At 38.8% G+C, this 8,337-nt stretch overlaps 1 long non-coding RNA gene across 1 annotated transcript; it reads left to right on the top strand.

The window, feature by feature from the left end:
• Positions 1–5,014: 5,014 nt before the first annotated feature.
• LOC148400383 (uncharacterized) lies at positions 5,015–8,069 on the top strand. The gene is made up of 3 exons (XR_015857538.1): positions 5,015–5,288; positions 7,180–7,247; positions 7,320–8,069. It is a non-coding gene; the product is annotated as an uncharacterized LOC148400383 (long non-coding RNA).
• Positions 8,070–8,337: the final 268 nt, after the last annotated feature.

Genomic DNA, 8,337 nt, shown 5'->3' with positions numbered 1-8,337 from the left:
AGAAATCAGCACATACACTGGAAAGCCATTCATATCATCTTGAAGTGAATTTGCTCTATTAGCAAAACAAATGTAATGCATTTATTTTACAAAGTTTCATCCATCCACTTGCATTAGTTGACAGAGGAATAATCTACCTCGAGTATTGGGGAATTCACCTCACAATGCAAACTAAGTATAAAGATTAGCCAAGACATATTACAGAGGTGTGTAGGCCAAATTTGTCACCCACATGGAAATTTATGCATAAACTTTAGGAAATCTTTGCTGAAAGTTGAACGTGCCACAGAATATAAGGTGTTGTATTGAAGATCAAGTGTAGCATGCTCGATTGGGACAGGCTGTGGCAGGGGAAAGAACATAACAGCTCTACTGCTATGTGCCGTATTATGTTGATAAAAGGCAAGATGACATTGACTGGAGGGGGTTCTTCAAGCGGTGAGTCAAGGATGAAACTGTGCATCTGCAAAAAGCAAGAAAAATAGGGAAAACTATCTGTCTCCATTAAGAATACCAAATGTGTCTCAAGAAATGTAGTGCCAAAGCTCTAGAAATATGTAGCAACAAGTCTTCGACCTGCCGCATGTGTGCTTGCACGTATTCAAGGATGCAATTACGGAGTCAACAAGTTAATGGCATAAGCGTTTTTTTAAAGGGATACAGCAATTAATTAAACCCATCTGGGCGCAGCAAGGTCATCACTTCGGTTTAAAAATAAATCAGATGCCATCAAAAACTTAGATGCTGCATATTTTAATGATGAGAGATTTTCCCTGGACCAAACATGAGACTCAGTTATAAGCCATTCAAACTGTGGTTTTACATTTACGATAGGCACTATTTCTCGATGTAATATCTTCAAGAGAAAATAACCCATTCTTCCCAAAGTGGAGTTTCAGAGCAGTGTCTAACCGAATAACTTGTTCAAATCCACTTCAGGTCAGTACTGCCTCAGGAGAGTACAATTCTAAAGGTTCCTTGTTGCCATCACTATTTATAGCTTTCCAGACAGACATTGTGTGGTCATGGCTCTGACCGGAAAGGGGCCATTTGAATGCAGGGAATGAACCCAAGCTAACTGCAAAGAGATTCAAACCTTTGCATATTCATTGTCCACATGTAACATCTGGGGAATTTCCCTCTAATCCTCATTTCCATACTCACGTTGATGTTCCAGCACAATCACATGATTTGTTCATCTTATGTCCCAGTGAAGTACGGTCTGAAAGGTCAAGTGACACATTAAGGATAATTAATGTGACCTTAGCGATGAAGACATGCAAAGTTTAAATAGGAACGAATTGTGTCGTGACCCTGTTTGTTGAACTGCATCGGTTTTATTTCTCTAGGCTGATGAATGGGCGGCTTCTCCAGTGCACACCTGCTCCACATAATCACTTTTAAATGGAATCTGATTGCTAAAATATTGTTTAATAATTGTCATTTGCTCATATCGATCACATGCTTGCTGGCTATATTTCACCTTTTGTTGTTTGCTAGTACGTAAAGCTTTTCTATTCATACCTCATGCCTTGTCTTAGGTTGCTTGTGTGTTGTGTTGCTTGTGTTTCTCTCCTTAACAGTTTTCTAAACCTTCGTACCCTTTTTTTGTTCTTTTTTTCTCACTTGTGAAGTGAGTTCTTTTGCACTATAGGTGTGATAGATAGGTATGTCCTTTACGGCTGAGTATTTCTGTTCAGGCACATTCAACTCGGATTTATTTAGTATTCATTCATTTGACATCGTGGTCTTGAATTAATTTATCATTTATTTCTTGGGCATCCGTTCAACATGGACTCTCATTCATTCATTCATTCATTCATTCATTCATTCATTCATTCATTCATTCATTCATTCATTCATTCCTTGGATGTCGAATGGGGCATCTTGATTCTGCTTTATTTATTGCACATGCAAAGCTCCAGCACCATGGCTTGGCCAGCTTCCAGAGCTTTGTGTCAGAGCTGGCGACTCAAGGGAATTTATGTGTGCAGCTTGACCGCGCATGTCTGCACAGGGTATTTTGACAGTTGTCTGTCAGAATTTGACAAACACTTTCAAGACTTTGGCTACGTTTACACTGACCCATTTACTCTGATTAAAAGACTGATTGGAATAAAAATGATCCATTCGAAATATTCTGGTGGTATCAAGCCCATTCCAATATATATTGTATTTATTAATGTCTATATTATTGTATATAATGTCTTATATTATTATTATTTATTATTTCAATTGATAATCTGATTGGCCCGCATGAAAACACTTAGTCCAACATTTTGGAACAAACCGCCTTTACCGCTCATGTCTGTGACGTCATTATACACATTTCCGGGATTTCAGGAAACTGCTTTTTCTTTCTTTGTTATCGCATGCAGAAGAACGTACTACTGGCCTCAGTGTCTCTTGTTGTAACACGAGGCAAATTCACGGACTAAAACCAGCGTCGCACTGCAGAGATGGCTCTTTTCATGGCCCTCGTTCCCTTTGCTCATTAAATTCAGCTCAAGATGCTTATTTCTGCTCTCCAAGTACTCCTTACACTGCCACACATGCCCTTCCCATGCACACATGTTCCCTCCCCGTGTCTACTTGACTTTTTAGAACAAAATGCTGCATGCAGCAAGACAGCTGATCACATTACCCTCACACTGGCCAATTTGCATTGGCTCCCAGATCACTTGAGATGTGAGTTCAAGATTCTGTTGCGGCAGTACTTAAGACCTTCTTATCATGCTGACTTTACCGTACAGTCCTTCCCAAAATCATTCACTCACAACACATTGCTCTATTAGTGATCCTGAGAGCCTTTTTTCTTCATATGGAGTTTTTGAATTTTACTTTGACATCTTGAGAGGTTTAGCTCAGGGGACGTTGTTTATGTTTGTCTTTGAAGGCCTTTGAGACTCTTTTGTGATAAAGGGCTATCCAAACAAATCTGACTTGACTTAACTGCTCTAAAATTAAATGTATCACTCTTTGAAAATGTCCAATAAGCACATAAAGAAGCACAACAACGAATTGAAAGGTATTTGCAGAATGACACCCTTATGTAGTGGCTTTTTATAGGTACTGCTGGAATTAATAAGTGAGTCGATTGGCAGACAGCATAAGAACACATCTTGAACTATGTATTTGCTTTGAGTTTTTAATATATTCGACAGTATATACTTGTTAATCAAGAGGATTTGGTGTGGAGAAACATAAAAAAGAAGGCACTTTTTTTTTACTGAAGAAAATGTGCTGCAAGCCTATCTGGTAGCTTTCAGGGTAGTCGTTATAGCCATTACACTGCACTCAAGTTTAAAAAAGACATTATATTTTTACCAAGCTGAAGTCTCACAAGATTATAAATGTCACATAGGATTGACTTTTGAGTTATATTCTCTCCATTAAATCTTGGGTCAACTCCAAATTGTTTCAATCAGTCCGTCTAATAGACTCCAAAACTGGCTAGTGAAAAAATCTCTAAAATCCAACTCAAAGCATGTTGAAATAAAGCCAGCAGAAATTCTTTGAAGGCTTAAAAAGCCATTATGATGTTGTATCTGAAGTTGCAACCTTTTGTATTTTCCAACCCTTGAGGATAGGACATGTTTTTCATTCTCCTCCTTTTTTATATCACTCAACGTGTTCAAGGTCACAGCAAAACCTGGAGGCTTAGGTTTAATGGTTCACTACACCCTGGGATGGTCGCCAGTCAGTCTGAGATTAAATTGAAAACATCAGTAAAGGATTGAGTGGAAATTCCTCCTGCACAAGTTGCATCAAAGTCAGCGAGTTGAATCACTACACAATGACTCCAATGGAGAAGTACTTGTGAAACACAAAAGCCTTGGGTATCCATATGTTTGACTCTAAACTGGATGTATTCATTTTTACAGTTAATAAGCAACACTTAGTTATGTTGCCTTAAAAGTTTCAATCACATCTGCCAAATAACGCATCTATTTTAAATATGAGATCTACTGTGTTCACAGCTCACAAGACAACTCAGGACTCCAATTAACGTGGCTTCCCCATCCTTTCTTAATTACCACTCGTCATCCCGTTGTGAGAATGATATTCAGAAGTGTATCTTATTCGCTAACATGGAGGCAATTATTACAACGTATTTAACCACATTAGTAACCTTGCCTTGACCACCTACTTCTATGACATAGTATGCTGCGGCAATTTTACATCCAGCCCACCAAAGTATGCTTAGATGGTATTTGTTTTTCAGAACCATGTAAAGCGTCAGGTGTGATTTAAGATGTCTGCCTTAAAGGTGAAAATCATTTATGGCTTGCATGAGTAACATTCAACCAGGGGGTTGCTAATCCAACCGTCATTACTAAATGCACTGTGAGTCACATTAAAGCGTCTTACTGTCATAGTGCTTAGCATTTCTTCCAATTCAGACGCTGAGGCAATTACATTTATTTTGAAGATTTGCCAACCTTAATTTACATCTAGTGCCAACCAACACTGTGTTTGTGACAATGTTGGAAAATGACGGAATGGAAGCAAAAATAGCAATACTGTCAATTTGCCCTTATGTCACCAATTGTGGGCACATGTTATTCATTCTGGGCAAAATAAAAACTGCCAAAGACATCTGATGTTTGCACAATCATAAGTGAAAATGTTGTCGGTGTCTGAAAAAGAAACCAAATACAATCTCACCCTGTGACAGATGTCATTCTCATACAGACGGCTACCTGTTCTGTAGTTGAAACAACCTTAGAAGGTGTTAATCACAATGAAATACTGCGTACATGTCAATCACGTTCAGAATGCTCGACTTTGCCTTCATATTGATTCAAAGACGATATGCAAATGTTTTGCTTTGGTCAAGAGCATTTTTATTGTTAGAGCCAATTTATTGTAAAGTGATTTTGATTTTGGGGTGGTTTAATAAGGCAGAGGGATGTTGAGTGACGCTTTAGACTAGGTTGCTATGGATACGGGTCATTTAATATAAAAGACGCCCCGGAAGAAGGCAGATAGTTTTTTTACCTTGTCCGTATCTGGTGCTTTAGGAGATTGACGGTGTATGATCAAGTGAATTTGCATTATTTTTGGAACCTTCGTATGTGTAGTATCGACATGACACTCAGAAAATGCATTTCAGCGAACGAGCCTGAAACGCTGGAAACAAACTGTCAAACAATTGTTTGGAAAGCAGCCAAGCACCGGGCGCGCACGCCACCGCGCATACAGCAGCGCAAGACGATCGTGGACAGCAATTAATAAAATCAAGGCGTTCAAGTGTGAAAGCAAACAAAAGGAAACTCAACTGATCCGTGAGTACACCGAAGTCAAGACGGAAATGCATTGAATAAGGATGCGAGTCAGAAAACATGAAGCTGCCCGTATGAAGAAGTGGTTCAATTAATGAAATCTCTGAAAACATTTTTGCCACTGCAGTTATTTTCTATTTGTTTGTTATTTATAGGTCAGAAAAAAATCCTTAGTTCAAAACAGGTGTCAAACTCTAGGGCCGGGGCCAGATACGGCCCGCCACATCATTTTATGTGGCCCACGAAGACAAATTGTGCATCGAATTTGTGTCATTGCTAGAATTGCAAATTGTCTTCACTTTTAATAAAATCTTTTTTTTAAATATTTGACCTGTTTTTACTCATCTGATTTGAAAACGAGTTATTTGTCAGTTTGTTTTGTAGTTTTTACTGTATATAGTAAGAGGTGCTTATACATGTATTTGGGTTGACAGTCATAATGAAAGAAGCTATGACTACAATGCGGCCCGTGGGGAAAAAAAAAAAAAGAGTTTGACACCCCTGCATTGACGATTCTGTATTATGGTCCTGTTTCCTTTTTTTCTTTTTTTTTTTTTTTTTGCAGTCTCTCTGTCACACTACAGTGGTTTGGTGACTCTGCTCGAGCTGCTGCCCTGCAGTGAATGCTTTCTAACATCTTTTAATACTTTATGATACACATCATCGTAGCGTGTAAGCAGCTCTTTACACAACCGGTGGTCCCATTTGAAATGCTGCCTTGTATAGTCCCTTTTGTCAGCAGCTCCAGGCCAAAACCTTTCTCTACATTGGTCCGTTTATGACGACTGTACTTTCATAAACTCTTCTAATCCAGACTCTTTACACAATTGTGATCTGCTGTTGTATGCACTGAATTGGGTCTTCTCTTCAATGCTGATGAATTCCTTTTTTTTTCTTCAAGCTAACGTTCAAGTTCTTCCAAAACACCCTAAGTCTGAGCTTTTAGTCCCAGTGATATTTTAGCCAAGCATTTGCAGCCATATTTATTCTACCTGCACTCCTGTAAGTCACCCTTAAAGCCATATTTCTTTCAAAGTGCATTTGCTGCATATTGATGTCTCTTGTGAGTTGCAAAGCCATTATATTCCCAGCCAGCTTTTTCTTTTTTTCTTTCTTTTTTTTTTTTTACCTTAAGCTATTACTACTGTGATTGTTTTTGCAAAGTCTTCCAACAGCTGTCAGCAACAATAATCACAGCAGTCATTAGATTGATCTCACCGAGACATTTCTTAACCCAAGACTGAAATAAAATAAATGTCACATTTTACCCTGTAGACCAGAATGTTTGGATTTTGCAGACCTGAGTCCAACAGTGGATAACTCCTGAGGGACAGTACACAAATAAATACAAAACACAAGTATTAAACAGAAAAGAAATATCTGAAATACTTACTGAATGCTCAACAGGCAACATTTAAAAGTTTACAGTTGTGAGCATCTATAAAGGGCCTTCACAAGCCTGGGTACTGCCATGTAAGGGTACTGGAATATAGCACAATCGGATAAATTCTTCCAGATGATCCCTATAAAAGGTCACAAATGGCACAAAGTCAAAGCGACAGACTTCCTGTTAAAGTACATTTAGAATATGGCTCCCAAATACGTTTGTGTAGGTCAAGACCTAATACATAAAGTATGAGTGGATCGATATGAAAAGTACAACTGATAATGCTTTCTTTAAATTGTAGGGGTATTAATTGAATTCGCACAAGAAATTTCTATAAATATTTTCTCTTATGCTTATTGCAGGGATTCATGTACTTTGCATATTTAGACCACATTCTGCACGAGTTGCAGCAACTATGCTAATATGCGCTATGTGATTCCAGTTATCAACATTTCCATAAGAAATCAGTGTCGTTCTATCTCTTATGAGCTATTTTTTCCCTAACAGATATGTTGGCTCTCATGTGGGTCCACTTTGGAACATAGTTGAGACTCCAGCCCCTCTGCTCTTTTTCCGTTAGTACTCAAACTTCATCTCTAAGGCATGCACTCCAGTGGCTTTCAAGAGCCTTTTCTCTGAGCTTGCAGGCCTCAGGCTACGCATCTGTGGTCGATCTCCAAAGTGTATGCCCTGCTGTTCTAAAGAGTCATGCCATCTGCCTCATCTCAGGTGTCCTCCTGCCAGATGACCTTTCACTCTAGATTTACAGCTTGGTCAGAGCCTTGTTGTCTTTAAGTGGTTGACAGATTCTATTGATGCTTCCCCACTCAGTCTTTCCGTGATGTTTTGCTTCACCTGTCACATTTGCTTGTTCTTTTTGCCATTTTTTTTTTAATCTAAACTTTCTTTTTCCCTGCATGTTTAGCTCAAGTTGAATGAACAACACAAAACTCCCTAAACTTGCAAATACAAATAAGCACTTTCAGGACCAGAATAGAGTCACGAGGACCTTGTGGGTGTCCTGTCAGTTCGTGGTGGAGGAGAAACATCCAGGGGACACTTTTGCCAGTGCATCATTGAGCTGTCATCCATAAGGATTACCTTCAATGGACAGTTTGGAACACGTAGTTTGCATATTGGTACTTGAAATAAGAAACTTGCCTGAAGGTAGTGTGTTTATTCCAGGGTCGGCTATACACTGGGGTTGGTGTGCCCCCTAAAATCAAATCTGTGCAAGCTTCCTCTATTGCGTCTCCACTTTGTGCTGCGTGCCAGCTATTGCTGATTTACTGTCTGTAGTCAGACTTTAATAAAAGAGTACCAGATGACCACTGAAAATGCTAAGGTCAATACGCTCATTGCGTTGCAAGCTGCAGCCATTCACCAAGAAGGCTGCAAAATTCACAAGAAGCTGTGGGTTACTGGATACTCCCATAGTTGGCAGGATCTGAGGAATAAGAATAAAGCAGCTGTGATTTAAAAAAAGAAATTTTGATAATACAATATATTTTCTCCTAGCCCAAATATTTTGATGAAATCTATCCTGGCTTTTAAGTAATTTATAATCCAAAATGAAACGTAGTATAGATTGGGAGAAGGACTTAAAGTAACAGTATGAGGGCTACCAACCCTTTCTTATCTGGTCTCAGGTCAATACTAAATCTT

This window comes from Syngnathus floridae, chromosome 3 (assembly GCF_059516105.1).
Source record: "Syngnathus floridae isolate MCC-2025c chromosome 3, RoL_Sflo_1.0, whole genome shotgun sequence".
Taxonomy (NCBI): Eukaryota; Metazoa; Chordata; class Actinopteri; order Syngnathiformes; family Syngnathidae; genus Syngnathus; species Syngnathus floridae.
This window is presented reverse-complemented; position numbering and strand designations above follow the sequence as displayed.